Raw genomic sequence first — 23,386 nt, 5'->3', positions numbered from 1 at the left:
AGGCCCCCCTGGTGCCGGCTTCCGGGTGTGTGGGCCTGTGCACCCTCCAGGACCCCATGGATCTCTCCAACAAACTTTCTGTGAGCCTGGGAGCTTCTCCCAGCACCTCGACCCTGAAAGTTTTTCCAATTGGTGCTTTTAGGCTTTGATTCCTGTCATTGGGGCCCTAGCCTGCACAGTCTGTCTCACTGCTCACTCATTCGCCTGGTTTATCTGAGTGTGAATGTGTGGCCGTGGTCAGCCAGCTGCCTTGCGCCCTCACTGGGTCTGCCTGTTGCCACCCCACACCTGGGATCTGCCAAACTCGGCCTGTGTGCCTAGGTTGGTCTGGCCACTTTTTCCTGCCTGACCCTGCTCCGTCAGCCACTGACTCCACCCCCTTACCCACCTGGCTGAATGGCTCATTGTTGTCAGACTTCCGTACAGTTCAGTTTTCTGTGTTTTGGTTGCGTTTTTGTTACTAAAACTTTGTTGTCTTTAAACTTGGTTGTGCAAGGAGGTACAGTGTTTCCACCTATACTTCATCTGGGCCAGAAGTCCCTCTTTTTAGTTTTAATCAAGTATCTTGGCCTATTCTTCTCTAAGTTTTATACACACACTCACACATAGACACACACACAGGAACTGAAGTCTGTATAAGCAAGTAAAATTAGTGTCTTTATTTAGTATTGGATCATCTTTACAGAGCTCAGGGACTAATAATGTTAATGCAGTTTAGGTTTGTGCATTGTGTTCCTGTACAATCTCCTAGGGGCTGTTCAAACTATCCCACCAGTAATGAAATGCTGATTCGCAGCAGTTACCAGCACACAGTTAACCTACTGACACCATATACAGTGGGACTTTTCCAAAATCCCAATCTTTTTATTTCCAAAATTGCTAAATCAACAAGTCAGATTTTGGGTCACTTTACAAGGCACTTCTGATACCTATGAGCTCCAGGTATATTTTCCAGAATTTATTTTATCTAAGAAGCAATTACTCACATGAAACTTCCCTCATCAACCCCAGTTCTGCTGGGAGAAATTACTTAGCCATTGGCCCGGGGTCCTGGCAGAAAACAGTCTATATTTCACACAGGAAGGTTTAGAGAAAATACAAAGGTATGAAATCCCCCTAAATAAATCTCAGTATTTGTCCCTCCTTCTACTGTTCATCCGAGGGCGTTACAGTGTGCTGTCTTTCATACATTTGGAGAAGACAGACACTCAGACTTGCTAAGGTTTCCCTAGGCAGTTGATCCTGAACTTGGGTCAACTGAATCCACAGAGAAGGACGGAATGGAGAAGAGGGTATTTGCCATCACATTTACTATGACTTGTTCACGATCTACTTCCCAGACTTGGCACACAACATGGTGTCCACAGATGTACTTCTTCCCCAAATCTGTTTGGAACTAATGGATAATGGACCCTGAGCCAGTCTGGGCTGACCCCCATGAATGGTGCCTTTTTGCAAAGGTATTTTGCCCTGTGTCAGAAACAACTTTGCAGAATAACTCATTATTTTTCTTTCCTGAGTCTGAATAAAGATGCATGTCACCTGATAGTTTATGAAGTAATGCACACATGCTCTTAGTATGCTGCTCTGAGCAGCACACGGGGCTTGCCTTCTCTCCTTCCCCCACACCAAACAAAAAAAAAGAATAGGGAAAGTTACCTTACAATAAATTTCATAGAAAATTCTAATGGTTTCTGGTAGAATTTAAGATTTTTTTTGGTGTGTATATGTTTTAACTTTTTAAAATAATCACAAGACGAAAAACCTTTGGGAAAGTTCACCAAGTGTAAAAGGATTTATGAATATTTAGTACCTAGGGCATTTTGAAGATTTCAAGAAAGAACAGGCATCTCCTTTAGTACATCCTGTCAGGGTTCCCACTGATGTCGCTGTGGCCCCGAGCCCCTCTGTGTACCAGACCCCCAAACCATAAGCACAGCAAATTAAATGTGGCTCCAGTGGTTTTGGACCCGATCCAGGGAGTTATCTTTATTGATGCATTCAGGGAAAAGGTCTCCCTTTTATTACATTGTTTCCCTCCAGATAAAGGCAGTCAGAGCACTGAACAAAGACACACCAAAGGAACCTCCCGCTCTTGGCAGCCAGGTTAATTTCCCTGTGTGCTTGGTGGAGTGAGGACTCTGCACCCCCACAAGCTCACCCACTCAGGATTCCAAAGGCACCCCCTTCCCCCTTTCTCATGCTGCCTCTCTTTGCTTACTCTGACATTTTCTTGGCTTTAGCTGAAATTTTGACACATAAATCCCACTTGTCAAATGATATTGTAAAACAAGCATCCAAGTGTCAGCACAGGGCCCTACAGTCTGGGGACCAGAGAGGAGAATGAGGAACACCTAGATGGTGGCTTTCATCTGCCTCCAGCCATCTGCAAGTAATTTGAAACCAGTTTCCAACGCAGCTAGGTTCTTTGGCCCGGTAACACACACCCAGCAAAAAAAGAAAGGGCTGGAGTCATCAGAACCTGTTAACTCTGCAATGAGTAGATGAAACTGTGTATTTTTAAAACCTGCCTCAGATCAGCCCATTAGCATTCAGTCAGATGGTCTGCAATTTCTTTGTAGTTACAAATCCTACCAAACAGCTCTGGCCCATTCAGACGGCACATTTGCCAAACGCTCCCAGCCTTTTGACCGTACATCTCTGGACTTGAAAACTGCTCAGACCCTGGTAGGACTGTGAAGCTGAAACTCACACTCCTTATGTGATAAAGACTCGATACAGAGTTTTCCAAACTTGACAAAATCCTCATTATTTACCACTGATTGTTGAACAACATGGGTTTGAACGGCACAAGCTCACTTAAATGCAAATTTTCTTCAGTGACTACCTGCCTGGTTTTCTACCCATGTGGTTGGGAGCCCAGATGCAGAGTGTGTGCACTGATCTAGGACATTTTATACAGGGGACCTGAGCATCCCTGCATTTGGGTATGCACAGAATGGGTGGGGGGTGGGTGTCCTGGAACCAATCCTCTGCAGAAACCAAGGGACAACTAAGTTCGAGGGAGTCAAAATTCATAAGCAAATTTTCAACTACATCGGGGGTTTTGTTCGTTCCCCTAACACCTATGTTGTCTAAGGGTCAACTGTCTGTAACACTACCATTAACAAGTTATGAAGCTGAAAGAGTGCTATCAAACAAGAATAAAAAAACAAGTGTTGATCATTCATGCTCGAGGAATATTATCTTTTCTCTCAATTAAAAAAAAAACAATAGAGCAAATGCACCATCATATGAAGAGGTGATCAAAGAGTAGGCAGAAGAAAAAACGTAGAATGAAGTATTTTAGAGGTATGTCATGGGGTTAATTAAAATCTATATTGTTTTTGGAGTTTTTAGTGTAATGCCTGTTGTGTTTTCGAATTTTGGAATTTGTTGTGATTGTCCATCTTACAAAATAATATCCACTCCATATCAAATCTGTTAACAATTTTTAGTCTTTTTCTCCAAGAAGGAGAACGGGCAAGTCATGGAACAAGAGTAGAGGACTCGTGGGCACGGACAATGGGGTGGAGAGTGACCGTGGGAATGGGGCAGGGGGTGGGGCAGAAGAGAATAACAGGGGAAAAGGTGGGACAACTGTAACCGAACAATAATAAACAATAAAAATTAAAAAAATTATCAGAGAGGGACTCCAGAATTATACAAACTAGGGGCCCCCCAAAACCTAAATTTGCCTGCAGAGTCAAGAAACAAACTATTCACACCTCTGATTACAGGCAGCCTGTGCAAGCCCTTAGAAAAACCTGTGCTAGTTTATTTTCAGACACCCCCCCCATCCCTTTTGCCCCTCAGCTTCTAACCATGGTCTCTACTTCCTGCCTTCCTTCCCTCCCAGAAGCCCACACTGTCGCCTGCCCCTTGACTCCCCACTCTGCTGCCTCTGCTCCCATAAGCATTCACTGGGGCAAACTCATTCTCCAGGACCTTGCTTCAAGTCAAGACTAACAAGCCCTGCCACAGTTTACTATGTAATGAAAAATAACATCTAACTAAACACTAGATATATAAATTACCCACACAATCGCTCCTTGGTAAGTTCCCAAACCTCTGAAGGTGTACCTAGAAGTAAGAACACCAGCAATTGAAGATGCTGGGGCAGGAGGCCCCGCCTGCCCTCCCAGTGCTGCAGGTTCCTTGTCTACCTTGCCGGCAGCTGGTCGGGCCTTGGCACAGGAGCCCTTCACAAATGGCAGCTGGTGTGGATGACCATCTATAAAAGCAACAGCTGCCTGCTTTGTTTCTGTGGTTTAGACCTTCTCACAAACTATTTCCAAGGTGTTTGGATAATGTAGTCACCCCAGAGGACAAACCTGTGGACTCCGGTTTACAAAATTTTGGAGACTTCCCACTTTACTCCGAGGCCCAGGACAAAAACGACCTTTGTAGCCACTTCCTCCTCCCCAAACCACACCCCCTGAGCAGCCCCACACTCAGTTTGGCATGTTCTTATCTCTCAGCATTAGAAATACCCCGGGGGCTGCCAGAACAGTTCACCTTCTCAATTTTGTGCTCGCCCACCCTGAGGTCCACCTGCTTCAGTGGGCCCCCACCCTGGCCGGTCGGCAAAGTCCCGGGCAAGCATGTGACCAGTACTGCTCCTCAGCCTCATTTAAGGACAGACACAAGGAGCTGTGCTTTCTGGGACATGGGACTGGGAATGTTGACATATCTTCAGGGAATGTCAATGACTTATTTATTCCTCTTTGTCAGATACAGTGTCTACTCTAGTTGTGGGCTAGTCTCCCTTGTGCTATGTTATCAGTCTACTTTCATAAAGTGTCCCTCTGCCATCCATCCTGAAAGAGAGCTCACTCCTTTGTGCTTAAGGATGCAGTCTGCAAGTCCCCAACATTGTCCATCATGACTGTAACAGCCTGGAGACTGGCATCCACTCTGGGTCCACTGAGACCACTGTCCACACAACAACCAAATTGATCTTTGCAAACGTAAACCTAAGTATGTTACTAAGAGCCTGTCCTGGGCCTTGCACCGTGTGGCCTTTCCCTGGGTCCTGGTCTCCTTTTGTACCAGCTGGCACTTCAGTCCCCCAGACTGCCCTCCGAGTTCTTTGAATGTTCCATGTTATCTCTGCTGTCCATGACTTCTGCAAATGCCGTTTCCCTAATACTTATTGCCCGATCAGGAAACCAAGCCTATTCTTAAAGCCAAACAGTCTTTAGAACATGGTAGGAAATGAAAAAGAAAGCATTCAAACAGTTATTGCAGGGCAGGAACACAGCTTTGTTGGACTCCCTACCTTATTTGAAGGCTCAATTCAGTGAAGTGTTTACGTTTAAATGCATGCTGCAGGGAGGGTGGCTGGGAAGGAGGGCACCATCATCGTTTTCTGAGTCCTACTCCCAGGGTTTCTCACTCTGGGTCTGGGATGGACATAAGGAGCCACATGTTTTACAGTCTCCCAGGTGCTGCTTGTGTTGATCATCCAGGATCTGCAATCGGAATGCACAGCAGAGTCACTGGCTGAGCTCTGAAAACCACAGTTACCTGGGCTCAGCCCCCAACCAATTCGATAGGGACATCTGGGGACAGGCCCAGGCACTTTCCCTCATGTTAAGCTTACCAGGTGATTGCATTGACACCTACTAGTTCAGGCATCAGGAATCACAGTCCTAATCTAGTCCCAGTTTTTTTACTTCAAGTAACATTCTCCATTTCAGCCAGGTAACTTGGTACCTATACTTTCGATATCAACTGGTGTCAGTCACTTGCTTTTTTATAAGCCCAAATATATCCCCATCTCTTTTCTTCAGATTGTTAACAGTAGATGACTGATAAGATGATATAGGCATTCATATAAAATTAAAGAAAATTTTTAAATCTTATACTTTTTAAAATTAGAATGGATATGAACTCATAATTTATATACATTCTAGCACTCTGCCTAAATTAACTAGAAATAATGACACTCCAATAGGAACGAGCATAGTTAATATTCAGCTATTGATTTCCAAACACATCCCACACTGTAAAATACCATGGCCTGTTCCAGTAACAATTAATCCCAGGTCCAGGGCAAGGAAAACACAAGGCATAGTGTAGTGTAAGAAGACAACGAAAGAAAACGAAGTGCTCAAATACTAACAGGACCATATCAAAGAGACATGAGAGCCTTCCTGAAGTAGTTTCTGGCAGCCAAATTTGGAACATTGGAGTATCAAAAAGAACCATGATGGCAGTGAGTTATAATACATTGAATTTTTTAAATGATTTTGTAATGATAATAGAGAAGGAGCAAGATTGAGAAATTTTTAAAAATCTGTGCTTCGTAGAAGAATACCAGCTAACAAATGAAAAAATAATAACAGCATTGGAAAAATTACCAATTTTCAAGCTCCAAGTAATAATTATAGTGAGCAACAATCATTGACAGGTCATGAAAATATAAGATGAAATGTTGTTAGGGAACAGATTAATCACACAGTTAAGTTCCGTGCCCCAAACACACAGAGACTATTTACTAATCCCAAAGCAGGAAATGCACCTCACTCTGGAGAGACCACTCCAGTCACCACTTCAGCCAAGTGACCAAGCAGAATCACCAGTGGGAGCACAGTCTGACGCCACGGACTTCCTGGCGCACAGCATTCGGAAATATGAGACCCCACTGTCATGTTCTTGCTTGAATCTAACAATGAAAAATCAATCAGGCAAATCCACAATGGAGAAGATACCATGAGAAGAGTAGCCTGGGTTCTTCAGGAAAAGTCACTGTTATGAGAACAAAACAACCAGAGAAAACAGAAATATGAGAGACCTGTTGTAGGGGAAAAAGAGACAACCACATGCAAGTTATCAACCATGACTGATGCCTACATCAATCGGGAAAATAAATACAACCAAAGCCATTTGGAAAACAACCGGGGAGATTTGAATATGGACTTCCTATCAGATGATATCATGGACTTACTATTAATCTGGGGATGCAGGATAATGGTGCCATGGTTACATTCTTATGTGTAGGAAATGCACAGCAAAGTCCACAGTGGTGAAGTGTCATAGTGTTCGCGACTTACTTGCAAATACTTCAGTAAAAATAAATAAATAAGAATAACTGATAAATACAGATGTAGGGTATATAGATTTTCTACTATACTAGTCTTTACCTTTTATGTAATTTACAAATATTCAAAATAAAAAGGCTGAAAGAAACAAAAAGTAACTGCCTTGATCAATGAAGCAAAGGCCCAAGGGATGTACTGTATTTTGCCATGTGTAATGTGCCCTTTTTCACCCAAATATTTGAGGGAAAACTAAGAATGCACATTATACATGGATAGTATTAATTCCATATCTATCTATCTATCTATCTATCTATTTCTAATTCTTTCATTTAGGCTTATGCATTAAAAGTATAACTCTAGAAAGCAATAACAATATCCATATGCAAAATAATGCATATGCTAAAATTCCTTTATAATAGAAAAAAACAAGTATCTAAATATAAATAAACAAAAAAATTGAATTAAAAAATTAAAACAAAAAATTTTTCCCTGAAAATTTGGGCCAAAAACATGGGTGCACACTATATACAGAAAAATACGTTATTTGTATCCCATTAAACATTCTGTACTGTGGGTGGGAGCAAGAGATTAGACTCTGAGGTCGCTGACCTGTGGTAGCCTTTAGTGTTGCTGGGAACACGTGAAGTACTGCTCCCCAGGCCGAGGTTTCCACTGCCAAGGCCGGAGTGCAGAATCTGCATTTCCCCCAACTGAGTATCTGGAAGACGCAGGCAATACTAAACAACAGAAGTCTGTGCTTCCCAGAAGTTTGAGCAAAGGCATTGGGCCAGAAGGTTATTAAGTTTTAATTTCAGCTAAACCACTGGCAAAATGGATGGCTCCCCTCAAATTTCTCGGGAACGAATGGAAAACACAAGCTTCCTCAGAAACCTGCTACAGGATTTCGGTGGGGTTGCTTTGGGAGGTCACTTTCCTCCATGAATTAGTTCAACAAATAACCATTTATCATCACTCATTTCTAACCTAATCATGAGCATCACATTTAAACAAATTCAGGTGTAAGGGAAGACAAAAACTTGATATAAAATCCCATTGCTTTTTTTTAAAAAAGTGACAAGCATTTGTGAAAGTATGGGTTTATTTTTTTCTCCTTTGCTAGATGTTTTACAGAGAGCTAGATGCTCTTCAAAGAATATTGTAGATAGAGAGGACCATGTCTAGACAAAGAAAGGAAAACAGCAAGTTTTCCAATGAAACAAGTAAAAAAACTTGCCCAAGCCATGCATATACTAAGGGCCCATCTCAATCAAAGGACTCATTCTACTCCATTCCAATGGTAAGAGTATGCTTTGAATATTCCATTTTAATAAAATTCAAGCCAGGCTCATGGTTGCTCAATCTTTGTAAGCCGGTACCAAAAATCTGGCCAAATGTATGGAAGCGGATTCCCTCCTGTGAACCACCACAAGAACTCTGATGTTCATGCCAAGTAGACGGAATCTAGGTTGATTACCCTCTCTTCCAAAAGACCATCCCTTTCTTGGTAAAGAGCATGCTTCCTGATTTATCCAGCTTGGAAGGACACCATGAACTCAGCATTCCAAACCTGCTTATTAAAAATCCTTTTTGAGCCCTGGCTGGTGTGGCTCGGTGGACTGAGCGCTGGCCTGTGAACCAAAGGGCTGCTAGTTTGATTCCCAGTCAGGGCACATGTCTGGGTGGCAGGCCAGCTCTCCCGTAGGGGGCACACAAGAACCAACCACACATTGATATTTCTCTCCCTCTTTCTCCTTCCTTTCTCTTAAAAACAAATCCTTTCTCTCTCTTTTTTAAATCAGTCTTAAGAATCAGATTCTCATGCAACAAATTAACTTTTGCAATTTTTTTCATTAACAAAATCTATTTTTAAGATAATCCAAATGCACTGAGCATTAGCATCTCCCATTTATTATTAATCTTTTTAAAAAGCAAAACATTAAAAGTGATGCTCATACTAGATTTCATAATTTGAAAAATGAGTTTGTCTTCTGCTTCCCAACCCACCTGAGGTTTCTTCTGACAAACTCTTGCTGTTCCTAAGAGTTAATTGTGTAATTTAAAAATAAAACTAACAAGCTATTCCAGCGAAAATTCATGTAAATACCTCAGCACACAACATTTTTTAGCAAGTTACCACACATAGCATCTCATTCCTGTAAGTGCTCACTGCAAACATCATGCCCTAATCTAACCACTCACGTACTCTTCAGACCTTGAGCTGTCTTGGTTCACTTCTGAATCTTAGCCGACACTGTTCTAAAAGGGAGAAAGAATCAATTGTGCTGATGTCACATCAGATAAGACGAGCGCAGGTTTTGAAATGCTTCTTTGGCATGCAGGATTGGAATTTAAGACACTATATAAAAAATTCTTACACAGCAATAGGCAAGTTGGTCAGGGACCCAGGCACTAGAAAAACATGTTTGTTTTTTGATAACTCTGCAAGGTAAATTTCTTTCTTCCCTCATTAAGAGTTATACAGGGCAGTTACACAGCACCCATCGCCATGCCTTGTAAAGAAAATGCTAGATGGCTTGTTTATTTTATGCGTAGGAACAGCCAACCAAACATGCTAAACTACTTAAAGTAGTTTATTGACCCTGGCAAGGAACAACAAGTTAGAAAAGCAAATGACGCAGATTGTATACTGTGGGGTTTTCAAGGTTTCTCTCTCCTCAGCCCCCCCTTTTCTTTAGAACAGCTCTCTACATTAAAAACATGTCAAGAATTTGGAAGGCAACAAGCAATCAGGTTTTTTTTGTTTCTCCTAAAGCTATAATTTGGTTATGGGCCAATCTCATACAGTGGACTGTTCAAACTTGACCAGTTCTACTCATTCCAAATGGGAAGGTCTGTCCAACAATGAATACCTATGGGTATTGGTTAGGTCTTCAAGCCTGAACTAGCGAGTAGAAATCAAGCAAAAGATCTGCAAAGAGCAACTCTCTAAAGGCCAAATTATAAGGCAAAAGATATAAAAACTAACGCTAATATCATTCCCATATTTAGCTTTTGTTTTGACCAAATACTAGTTGATTTATGTTCTACATGAAAAATAAAGTGAGTCTCAGTTAAGTGCTCATATGAATAAATTTTTTAAAAGACAATATATGAATTTGAGAATATGCAGAGAAGCATAGCATTGCACATGTGATATGCTGTTTATCACATCACGTATCATCACTGCATTCTCAGGCCTCGTCAGTTAACACTTTGGCATGGAGGTAATGCACACAGTGGAGGGCCACATGACAAAATTGGATTTTGTCCTATCACTTATGAATTCTGTGACCTTGAAAAAGTTCATTAGCCTCCCTCTGCCTTAGAAAGCTCATCTGCAATGTGTGGATGAGAATAATACCTCCTGTTAGGTAGACTGTATGAGGATTTGAATGAGAAATATCCCCCAAATCATTTGAACAGCTCTTAGCATAGAATAAATAATTATTAATAGCTATTTATTTTACACTCTAGAAGCTTCCTTTTTAGAATAGTATTCAATTTGGTTCACAAACAAATACATCATTCTGATTCATCAGCCAGTGTTTCTTTGAGAAACCTTGATTTTTTTTTCTGACTTCATATGACACCTGTCTAGTCTGCTAAGACCTGGGAATAGAGATTCCCATGGATAAGAAAGGCTGCATTTCCATGCCAAGGGTACGATATTTAGTGTCTTGTTATTCCTCAAAATAATCATATGAGGCAGAAAGTGTGACTATTCTTATTTCAAACATGAAGGAACTAAGGCTGAGAACCTGGAGGCTACATAAACAGTTAAGTGATGGAGGCAGCATTCAAATCTATGAAATTGGACCTTAGATAAGAACCATCCACTTAGCCCTGACCAATGTGGCTCAGTGGGTTAGGCATCATTCTGCAGAGCAAAAGGTCTTAGGTTTGATTCCCAGTCAGGGCACATGCCTGGGTTGTGGGTTTGATACCCAGTTGGGGCTCTCTCGCATCCAGGTTTCTCCTTCTCTCTTTCTCCCTCTCTTCCTGTCTCTAAAAATAAATAAACAAAATGTTTTTTAAAAGAACGACCAACTAAGTATCTTCCAAGCCCTATTTTGAGTTATATAAATTACATGGTAGAGGAGAAACAAATATTTAGAGGGCAGAGAAAAGAAACCATGTGCTTGGAACTCACGTCATGCGAGGAAGGTGAGCCCAGTGGCATTTGGCATCTGAGATTTAGCTCCTGCAGCACTAGAGAGACGTGGGGATTTAAGATCATGGAGTCTCCTGGCTGAGAGTGGGCAGCCATCACGTTTGTACACACAGCACGCGTTGAAACCACATTCCGAATCTGCTGTTGTTCTCGCCTTCTGCTCCCGGAGTGTGAAAACAAAATCCAGACTCGTGGAGCTAATGTACTGCACTCTGCATTAGAGATAGATCGTAACAGGGAGAGAACAGCGGGCTTAAAGGTCTATTTCTACCCCAACAAGCTGAGCTGCCGGGAAAGTTTAAGCCAAGTATCAGCCAGGGCTCTGGTTCTCATCATTCTGTGGACGTTGGACTCCATGGAGTGTGAAGCAGCCCTAGTACTACTTGGTGTTCTTTAGCTCATTTCATCCTCACAAGGATCCTACGCGGCAGTTCTGTGATCAACCCTGCTTTGCAGAGGGAAAGCCCAGGCAGTACAACTTCCAGCGACCTGCCTCACCTTCCATCGCTGACCAAGGAGCAGGACTGAAGCCAGGCCCTGTGTGTGACAGCCGGCCTGGTCCCCGGAGCCCCGCAGACGCGGGCAGAAAAACGCCCAGTCCCTGGCCCTTCGGACTCCATGACGTTACGGCACAGGCTCACCCACACTCACACTTCACTGTCACCTCAAGGTGTGGGTACTTTTCAAGTAAAAAAAGAAAGAACAGTGAAGTAAATGGTCGCCAAGGACCACAGAGAGAGAATCGAGGACTCTGTTTCAGGGGAAGGGAATTCCAGTCTGAGATGAAAAGGTCTGGGAATGGACAACCTGTGACGGCTGTACAAGGTGAATGCTCTGAACGCTACGGAACTCCACACTTTAACATGGCTCCAACGATAAACTTCACGTTATGTATAAATTTGACCCCCCCCAAAAAAAAAAATACACGAGTCAAAGGCAAACACTTTTGTAAGGGCCCTTTGACTCTGAGTGTCAGTGGTGCGGAGGCTGAGAAACCTTCCGTCAAGAGATGTCCCAGAAGGCAGATGGTGTTCTGTTACCCTGTGTATTGATTCGTCTGGTTTATTTTTAGAATTTGAGTGTTTGTTGTCTACTCCCCCCCAACTCCCTTGGGTCGGAATACAGGACAGAGGTTTGTTAAGCTCCTGTGAATTCGGCAACCTCCAATGGAAGAGAGCTTGTTGAAGTAGCAGTCTGAATTCCTAGGGCTTGGGATCTAGTTTTCATTGAATAATGATGGTCATTGTTCAAAGTGGCTTGCAGACTGAGGTGGTCTTGTCATCTCCCAGTGTTTTCTTTAGAGGAAAAGTGATATATTCCCAATATTATCTCTGCTAGATCGTTTGGAATTATAATACAACCTTCAAGTGAGAACAGATTTTCAGATTTAGAAGATGATTTTTGCCCACTAATCAGCAAGATGGAAAAAGAGAACAAAAACCTTGGAACTAGCTAAAACCCCAAATTGCGGCATGCGGGCCTTCTGTCCCTTAGGATTGTATCTCTCAATGAATCAAAACCTTACCCTTGAAGGTCGAGGTTTTCATACCAACCAAGATAAATAAAACTATTACATTTTTTTCAGAATGTCTGTTAGGAATATAATTCCACATACCTGCTGGTTTTTGAAAATCCGCTCTTAAAAATGGAAAATAAAATTTAATACCATGTTATTACTTACAGTTGTCGTTGGCAAAGCTTCTCTAGCTGCCTTCTGAATTTCAAGCACTACCCAGATTTGTTTTTCTTTCAAAAAAAGGATTTTTTAAATGAAAATCTCTAAGTACAATTGCATGCAAACCTATAAAGGATACATTTTATTCATTTCACTTCCAGCTTGGTTTTCAAAATGTTAATTTTGTAATTTTCCAGAAGAAAAAGCATCGTGCACAGTGTGACATTGGCATTTATGCTCCAGGATTAACACTGCAGGTATTTGTGTGACCCTGCGTCTGGGGCTGTCATGTAAACCTGCATCCCCTAAAGCCCCAGGAGGACTCTATCTTTGGAACCAAAGTGAGCGAAAATCTTTTGCAATATTTAAACTTTTTTTTTGCAAGGCTGTTGATGGTGGTAATTATAGAGACATGTGAGAAAAAGTAGAAGTTTGTTTCACATTGTTTGAAAAGACAAAACTCTTTCTAGATGTCCCTTTTTTCTAGGCAACTGAAAAATAAAGGTGTACAAAAATACATCGTCCCATTTTTGTGAAACTGACTTTTTAGTAAGGGGTTAGACCTCACACCACTAATTGAACAATAATTCATGAAACTGTGAGTTATTTAATTATCATTGCAAGTGCTTCAAGGAGAACCAGAGTGCGCTACAAAAATTTCACAGGGAAATCTGGCCTTGTTTGGGGTCAGGGAAGATTTCTATTAGAAAGGGATGTTTCAGCTCAGTGTCACTGGTAGGTCATGCCAAGTGTCCCCAGCCCTGTAAGGGTACACACCCCTCCCATTCTAGACCATGCTCAGGAGGCGCTGAACCTCAAAATCCCTGTCCAAAGGACCTCAAGTCTGGTTCTCGGGCTTCTGGGGGCCTCTTCCCTGGGTCTGTGACCCCAAAGGGTACTCCTCAGCATGGCCAACAGGGGCTGTTTATAGACTATAAGGGTGCATGAACTTCAATGTGCACACTGGAATGTTCACTAGTCCCTTCATGATGAGAAAAGGGACCAGCGATGTGGAAAGAAAAGAGATGAGGTTTTGGCCCCTAGCCAGGAACCCAGAATCACTGTCCTTACACTAAAGCATTTTTATGTGGAACTCCAAGGACTTTAAGAAGTCTAATTTTGGTCTAAGGTATGTGAACTTCTCTATGAACTCTTGCCTTGAACCCTGAAAACGTTAGTGGTGGTTCCATTTGATCTAGGCTTTGCAGGATGAGTTAGAATTGACCAGGTAGGGAGAGGGGAGGAGCATTCTGGTCAGAAGGTCCCATCTGAGTGGAGGCTCTGAGGTGGGAAGGAACTGAAAGGAAGCCAGTGTGTCCAGAATGCAGGGGAGAGTCTTACCGCAGGCTGATGGGAGAGCTGTCCAGAACAACAAAAGGGCATCCTTGGAAAAGATGTTATATTGGGCTGGCCAAAAAGCTTGTGTGTTTTTTTCTACAAAATGGCCCTAGTAAGGGCTTACTTGTCTTGAACTTCTTTCAAAACAATTTTGTTAGATTGTATTGTGACAGCTGTCCTATCAATGTGCATTTCTTAAAATACTTATCAAAATTGGTGAATTTTTATGTAGCCATTTTAATATTGAAAGTGAATATTTTAATGCTGAAATATTTTATGTAGCCATTTTAACATTTTCAGCATAGTATGCTTTATTATTTCAAGAAAGGTAGAAATGCAAGTGAAATACAAAAACAGATTTGTGCAGTGTATGGAGAAGGTGCTGTGACTGATCAAATGTGTCTAGTGGTTTGTGAAGTTTCATGCTAGAGACTTCTCACTGAACCATGCTCCACGGTTGGGTAGACCAGCTGAAGCTCATAGTGATCAAAGCGAGACAGTAATTGAGAACAATCAATGTCATACCACACAGGAGATAGCCAACATACTAGGAAAATCCAAATCAGTAAAGTTATTGGTGAAAATGAAAAATGTGTCTTACTTTATGGAAAAAACTAAACAGACTTTTTGGCCAACCAAATAGACTTTGTGTCCATAAATAAAATATTATAGGTTATGTGTGTCTTGCATATTTTTGAGTATGTATAAAATTATGAAATGGCTTGCATCACTAAACTATAATTTATACACAATATATGCAAAAAATGAGACATTTTAAAAAATTATTTTCCCTTAAATACTGAGTTATCGGTATTCCATTACCTTCATAATCCCGTGAAATATAGACAATTATTCCATGCCCCTTAAGTCTCAGGCCCAGGAAATAAGATCTATTCCCATTCTATTTGAGCTAAAATTTTATATTCAATAAATATCCCTAATATTCTTTCATGTGTTTGTTAATTTAATTCAGCTATAGTTTCCTCTACTGCAATACATGAATAATAATAGTATAGTAGAGATGTTAGGTGAAATAAACTGATATGCATAAAGTACATAGATAGCACTAAGAAATCACCAGTCATAATAGGATGATGTGGCCCGGAACCCCGTAGAGATTTCACCTAGCAGAGACACAAAGATACAAGCAATTCTGCAATAAGTAATATAAGAGCAGCAAGATTTCAAAACCTCAGAGAAGGCACTAATTCATTCTACCTGTTGGACAGGGTGAGGCTTCACAGAGGAGAAGATATTGGATCACGAAGATTTCATTAAGCCCAGAGGGGAAAGGACAGTTACCATGCCTGACCAAAAGGATGAAGGCATGCATATTAGGGGAAGAAGGGGTCATTGCTGTGTTCAAGAACAGGTGAATCTAGTGTGGGGAGTTGAGCTGGGTGGGACTCAGAGTTGACCCAGGTTAAGAAGGGGCTTGTATTTTATAATAAGGAGTTGGACTTTCCTTCTATAGGACAGTGTTTCTCAAAGGCTGGCCCTGGGATGTTAGAGTCCCCTGGGGTGCTTGTTAAAAACAAGGATCCCAAGGCCCACTTCAGAATGAATGAATTAAATACAGGGCATGAACTGTTTAATAAAGTAAATGGAGATCTTGCTAAAACCTACATACATTACAAAGTTTTATTTTGTTGATTTTACCTTTATATTATGGACTATATCATTTTCAAAGAATTCTTACCAACAAAGTAAAATTATTGGAATGTAATAAATATGCACACATATACAGAGTGGGGCAAAAGTAGGTTTACAGTTGTTTGTATGGAAAAATACAATAATTAATAAATAATACAAGAATAAACTGTTTTGAGACTTGCTGTCAGGATGGTGGCATAGGCAGACATGGCTTGCCTGTTCACACAACTACAATAAAATTACAACTAAAATATGGAACAACCATCGATCAGAACCAGCAGAAATTGAGTTGAATGGAAGTCTGACAACTACAGAATTAAAGAAACTGCATCCACCCAGACTGGTAGGAGGGGCGAAGACATGGAATGGGCTGGTCCCACATCTATGTGTGGTGGATAAAAATTTAGGAAGGACATCTCAGGAACGAGGAGTCCCAGCCTGACACCAGCCCAGGGTTCCACTGCCAGAAAGATAAGTCCCTACAACTTCTGGCTGCAAAAACCAGTAAGGACTGAGTCAGTGGAAAAAACTTCTGTAGCCCCACGCAGTTCCTTTTAAAGAACCCGCACAAGGACTCACCTACTCAAACTCCCTCCCTCTGGGCTCTGGTGATGGGGTTGTGACTTGAGGGGCACCAGTGGCATTTAGGGGGACTCTAAGGTGGCTGGCAGCAAAGCAAGCAGAGGTCATTGTCCCTTTTCTGGACCCTACTCCCACAAACCTGGCAGACTAATGATGATCTAAGATTCTATCAACCTAGCTAACATTGTTTGACCTACCTTGGAGATGCGCAGAGACTCTGCCGCACACAACTTACTGGAGCACCCAAACTGCTTTTCCATATGAATGGTCCTAGCTCAAGCTGCACTACTTCCTATAACCTCTCAAACAAGCAACACCTGGCCTCAGTGAGCCCCAGGCCCTGAACTAGCAGCTTAGATTCCCAGCTTGGCTTCACCTGGAAAACTCTAAGACCAAACCAAGCAGCAGCCATCTCAGATTGCTATGTAACTCAGACAAGTAGCCCCAGGAAAAACACAGGTCGGGGCTGACTTTGGCCTGCACCACCTGGGAAACTCCAGGACCAGCACACCTAGTAGACAGCTATAAACCACAATGGAGCACCAACATCCTGCTCCTGCATAGCTGATCCTCCAGAGGGCATAGGTTGTGGTAAGCGGTCACAGCCAGTCCTTGTAGCTGACAGGCCTGGGTAATATCCCTCTGCCAACAGCAACCAAGGCTCAACTACAAAAGGAGGGTATACTCAGCCCTCATGAGGTGTACACCTCAAGTATCCAGTTTGGGTGATAGAGGAGGCTGTGCTACTGGACCCTACAGGAAACCTACTGTATTAAAGCCACACTACCAAGACACAGAGTCAAAGCAGCTCTACCTAATACATAGAAACAAACACAGGGAGGCTGCCAAGATGAGGAGACAAAGAAACATAATCCAAATGAAAGAAAAGATCAGAACCCCAGAAAAAAGAGGTAAATGAAACTGGAGATAAGCAATCTATCAGATGCAGGGTTCAAAACACTGGTTATAAGGATGCTCAAGGATCTCAGTGAGGACCTCAACAGCATAAAAAAGATCCAGCCAGAAACAAAGGATATACTAATTGAAGTAAAGAACAATTTACAGGGAAATAAGAGTAGAGTAGATGAAGCTGAAAATCAAATCAATGATTTGGAATATAAGGAAGCAGAAAACAACCAATCAGAACAACAAGAAGAAAAGAGAATCCAAAAATACAAGGATAGTATAAGTAGCCCTTGGGACAACTTCAAGCAACCCAACATTCACTTCACAGGGATGCCAGAAGGAGAAAAGAAAGTACAAGAAATTGGATATTTGAAAAACTAGTGAAAGAAGAAACTTTCCTAATTTGGTGAAGGAAATAGACGTGCAAGTTTAGGAAACACAGAGAGTCTCAAACAAGATGGATACAAAGAGGCTCACTCTAAGGCATCATAATTAAAATGCCAAAGGTTAAAGATAAAGAGATTGGAGGGGAGTCAGGAAGAATAGGTGAGGGATGAGGGGATTAAGAAGTACAAATAAGTAGTTACAGAATAGCCATGGGAATATAACATACAGTATAGGAAAAGGAATAATCAAAAAATTTATACACATGACCATGAAGATTGCCTGAAAGAGTGGGGGTTGCTGCATGGAGGGGGTGCAAAGAGGGAAAAATCAGGATAGCTATAATAGCATAATCAATAAAATATAATTTAAAAAAAGAATAAACTCTGTGTTTTAAGTATTCACAACCGTAAACCTACTTTTGCTTCATCCTTTATTCATTCAGTAGCTTTTTAAAACTAGACCTCTAAGTGTAAAATAAAGATCAGAAGAACATAAAACAGTGATTAACTTTGAGACTCCAATGTTCCATTATCTTTACGCAATGACAATAGTGGCATTATAGCATTGATTTTTGGATCCTTTGAGCTTCTCTATGATTTTGAAAACTTCTAAAATGAACTGGCCTTAGTTCTATACTTTCCCAAAGCCCCCAAATGTGTCCATAACTAGGGAATGAGGTGGTGCAAGAAATGAGAGGAGACAGCAGTGGGGTAGATACCTCCTGCTGGGAAATGAAACCTCCCAGCCCTAACAGAACCACCTTCTTCCTTTGTGCACCCCATCTATTGAGATCTGCCTCCTCTACGAACAGTACTTTACTCATACCTGTAAGCTCAGCTCCTAACAGAGATCAGAGATGTTCCACAGTGGCTTCAATGGGTCTTTAGTTCTTCAGAAGCCTATCCCTGACATCCCATCAGGCCCAACTAGCAGGATTTCAGGGCTCTGGGTTCTGCTGTTGGGGAGATGCCTGTGTCACTTTGGAAGCTGATCTGGAAGAGCTGTAGACTGGCCTAGCCAGAAGGCGTTAAGAGGTAAAGAGAGGGCTCCCTGCTCTAAACTACCCATGCTGGCTCTGGGCAATTTACCACCATACCTTCATTCCTTGGGGTCTGAATTCTTGTAACAGTCCCCTATTAAAATGCAAATGCCTTTGGGAGGTGTTAAGCTCTTGTCAGCAAACACCTTGCTTATTAACTAACACCTGAGCTGACAGCCATCTGAAAGCAAGTGCCTGTTGGGAAATCAGTTTCCAGAGAGGTGGGGAAATGCTGGCAAGTTGGAGGACAGCTGGGACCTTAGGTCGACAAGGTTCAGAATTGAAACCAAGAGTCTTTATGACTTTGATTAAATGGAGCATTAAATCCTAGCTCTCGAAATCGTATCTATCATCTATCTATCTATCTATCTATCTATCTATCTATCTATCTATCTATCTATCCCCCTCAGAGACTTAGCCTTTTCCCAATAATCAGCATCATCTCACTCACTCACACTCCCCATGCATCAGAAGGTAATAGCTTGGACCAAGGGTCACAAGGTCTGGCAGGCTAAAGATAACATCCCGACCTAAATTATGTTCCAGTTCCTGAGGACTAAGGTAGAAAGATCCCCCAGGCTACTTTCCCCATGAAACCAGGCAGAGAGACACCAAAATAGACCGCATAACTCTCCTCAAGGCCTGAAGAAATGCTTTATTACCCTTACCTCAGCTCTGACCGATCAGCTCCCAGCATGACCCTGAACCCCTAATCCATGGTGCTTTGTGATTTTGCCCTGCATAATCTGCAACCCACGTGCCATTGGGAAGTTCAGGCTTCTGAGCATTAGCTTCCTCTTCTGGATGGCGCCATTCACCAGTAAAACAGTCAGTCTTTCTCCACTGCTATAGGCACCTGGTGGAGGGAGTCTTTCTGTTGTGTGACAGAATGCCACGAGATTTCTAGGGCTGCGTCTGGATGTAGGAGTGGGTGGGGACTCTCAACCATCCGAGGACACTATTCAGGTGGTAGGGAGGGCTTGGGTCAAGGTAAAGGCCCTGGTGGGGCATAGAGAGCATGAGTCAAGGTAAAGGCCCTGGTGGGGTATAGGGCGGGTAGGGGTGTTCTCCGGCCTCGGCACTCCCGCCCTCACAGGGAACTCCATTTTCTCATCCAACCCCGTTGGGCATAGGACCAGGAATAGAAAACTCAATAATAAAGGTTTTTTGTTGTTTCATTGTTCTTTTGTTTGGTTGGGTTTTATTTTGTCTGTGTGGTTGGTTTTGTTTTTGTTTTTGGTAGATAAGATTGGTTGCAATTTTTTGGTCATCAGCATAAATATTCACTGTTTGGGACCCCAACTATGCACCTCAGCATCTCAGCATTTAAATAGAGAATGTAGGAGCTACTTACTCTTTTGTCTGCCATTAATTAATCTACATATATTCAAGTCTTCTTTGTCTTCAAACACCAACTTCATTTCCTAAGTATTTTAAAAACTATTTCTGAAAGCCTTCCTGTTGGTCTGTGTCATTCTGGAAATGCCAGGACTACAGAAATAAGCTAATGTTTCCCACTTTTGTATATATTATTAATCACCACAAGAGAGCTAAATGGCACTCTGGATTGAGTAAGAATGCCTGAACAGTTTTCAAATACTTGGTGTTCAAAAAAACCCAGAATGCATTTTGCCAAAACATTTGCTTTCCTCTTCATTTTTTTTAAACCCATGTTTATTTCAAGGAGCATTTGTTCCATGTGTTCCTAATGCATTTACACTCAGTTCATTAAAACACCGCCCTAAAATGGTTCTTCATTGTCAAGAGGACCAGCAAGCCCTTCTGCCTTGACCGGTAGGTGTGCTGTGCCTGCCCCACCCTGCTGTCTGGAATGACCCAGCTGCTTCCCGGGGGCCATGGAGTCCAGGACGCGCAGGGCCTGGCACACAGCTCAGTGGTGTTACGGCACTGGTGTCATGGTGCCCTGTGATGCGGACACGGGCCAGTTAGTGGTCAGGAAAGTCCTTAACATTTAGGGCTCTGGTCAGAAATGGAATGTTTAGGACTTCCACTCCTGCCTTTGTGAACCTTAGTAATGCTGAGGATTTAGGGGCCGGGCTAAGCCCACATGACCTTATTAACTATCAGTATCAAGAGAGAAGAGGTGATTAGGAGCTGAGAATGCCCCCAATTTTCTCCATTTCTATAGTGGTGGGGAGCAAGTCAATACTCCAGAAAAGTTAATACAGACCTGCTGAATAACCTGCTTAGTTATTAGCAAAGGGCGTCCTCTATGGACTGTCTCCCCACTTTGTTCTGGTTGCATTGCTTCACCCTAAATGCAACTGCGTTTCCCAAAGAAGCAGGTTGCTGAGGCGGGAAATCTTGGTGTGTGGTGGCGGCCTGACTTGGGCTCTGGTAGACTGGCTCAGGGTGGACTGTTTCCAAAATTAAATGTCTCCATGCATGCTTCTAATGGTTTTCCATTTATACAGTCTTACCACACGTCAAGTACTGGACAAACTTCTCTGTGTACATTATCCCATTTGTAAAAAAAACTGATCAACAGAAACCTCGTTTAAAGTGAAGTAAGGAGGCCAGAAGGGGGAGCTCTCACACCCTAGGATGATCATGAAATACGACAGGAGTGTCGCACTTTGTAGTAGTTCACGACTTTCTCTTCCCCTCTGTGATAATGACTTCTTCCCCTTGTTTTAGCAGCTGACTTGCACACAGGCCCCACATGGTTGCATAATCTGGGTGGCAATATTTGTTGATCTCGAATAAACCCATTTGGCTGCGGAAATATCTGGCTGACTTTTTTACAGTTGACACATTTAAGCCTCATCACAGTCCTCACAGGTAGACATTATTACCTCTACTTTGCTAACTAGCTGAGCAAAATGAGGTGTGGGAAAAGCAACTGCATCAGGTCATGGGGTGGAGCAGCAGGTCAGTGGTGGGCACGCAGCGTTTGCTTTGACTCTCAGACCCCCTAGGTTGTTGTTTCATAGGCGAGTCCAGGCTGGAAGCCAGTCTCTCCGTTATGGGCAAAGACCCAACTGGCACCTGTCTGCTGGAGACCAGCCCTGGAGAAAACGCAATTATTTTGACAGAACTTGGAGGCAGGGGCAAGTGAAGTTCTAGGGAGGGTGGTGAGAATCTCCAAGGGCCAGGCTTAGTTTTAGCACTAGAATGGGCTCAAGTTGATTTTTCCCATCTTCCCTCCACTCTTTTTCAAGAAAATAAAAGTGTTCTTGTTTCTCATTGTTCTGTTGATGTAAGAAACATTCAAACCTGTAGAAAACTTTCATGAGTTTATTTGAGCCAAACAGACGATAATTGATGGGAAGCAAAATCTCATTGGATTGAGAAAATGCTCTGGAGGATAGCAATTTTACAGTTAATTTTATACCTAAATCAAAGCAAGAGTCACAAGAAGGATTACATAAAGGGGGACTACTCTAACAATCCAAAGGTATGATATCATAAATGCAAAAAGACAATAGACAGGCTCAGTTAAGGTAAAGATTGACCTTTGTCAAGGAAGATACCAGCCAAGGATATAATTACCTACCATGACTCAGTTTTAGTTGGAAGTTTTCATTTTAGACCATCCTACATGATTTCTTTGGGTCTCTGAGTTTGTAAGACCACCATGAAGGCCTCCCTTGAGCTTGTCTGGTTTACTGTATGGCCCTTTCTTGTCCACAATCCCTTTTCTACAAGTGTAGGTCATAGACTGGAACACAAGGCTCCAAGCATCAACGAGTGCAGCTGCCTGTCCCCCTGTTTGAACACTGTCAACAAAACCCTAACATTTCCACTTTCCTAGCCCACTCATCACACAGCTCCCTCCCTGTGCTATGAGTTAGCACGCACCTCCTTTTCAGCTATGAGTTAACAAATACATTAACCTTTTATTATTTCTTTACTTACCTTCTCATTTTCCATAAGCACCCGAGTCTGTTTGGTTCATGGCGGCCTAAACGCTGCTTCTTGCACTGAGCTCTCTGTATGGGATTCCCAGGGGCCTTAGTTTCACGAGACCTGGTACCCATTTCATTTAAAGTTCTTTCTCCTTCGCAGAGAAGAGCGACAGGGGCAGCAGAGGAGAGGTTCTGTTTTCTGGGCCTGTTTAATTCCACATGGTCTTTGTTATGAATCCTAAACTTTCTTGTTCTTACTTAAGCCACACTTTAAAAAATGTCCTTCTTCTATGTCTTCTGCTTATTACAAAACATCAGCTCCTCCTGGTGCCACACCTGTATGGCAGCATCATCCTGGGCCAGGCCCTGAGTTTGCGTCCTCCTTCACTGGGGGTTGGGACAGGAGTCTTTCCAATTTCAGAATGAATTTTTTTTCCTATCTCCAAGAGCACCTGGCGAAGGCATGATGATTTCTCAAACCCTTCTTGCTCTTTTCACTCAAGTTTTAGGGCCAGAATTTTGCCTACTTAGAGCCTTTAATATCTTTCGGGCATCTTTCTTTTAGACTAGCTAGCTATAGAATTATCCACACCTTTCCTGACTTTTCTGAAACCCGCTCTCCCAAATTCCAGGTTGTCCGATGCCCAACAAATTCACTTTTTGACAGAATCATTGAATGATAAGATGATCACACCTTTCTGTGGTTCCTATTATTTCCAG

At 42.3% G+C, this 23,386-nt stretch overlaps 1 long non-coding RNA gene across 1 annotated transcript in view; it reads right to left on the bottom strand.

Moving 5' to 3' along the window:
- Window positions 1-23,386, bottom strand: part of LOC128626389 (uncharacterized) — a 141,251-nt gene that overhangs the window by 5,721 nt on the left and 112,144 nt on the right. Inside the window, exon 2 of the long non-coding RNA XR_008390322.1 lies at window positions 5,282-5,474. This is a non-coding gene — a long non-coding RNA (uncharacterized LOC128626389). The remainder of the gene's footprint in view (window positions 1-5,281; window positions 5,475-23,386) is intronic.

The sequence above is a fragment of the Artibeus jamaicensis genome, unplaced genomic scaffold (genome assembly GCF_021234435.1).
Source record: "Artibeus jamaicensis isolate MK-2021 breed Jamaican fruit bat unplaced genomic scaffold, CSHL_Jam_final scaffold_537, whole genome shotgun sequence".
Lineage (NCBI taxonomy): Eukaryota > Metazoa > Chordata > Mammalia > Chiroptera > Phyllostomidae > Artibeus > Artibeus jamaicensis.
This window is presented reverse-complemented; position numbering and strand designations above follow the sequence as displayed.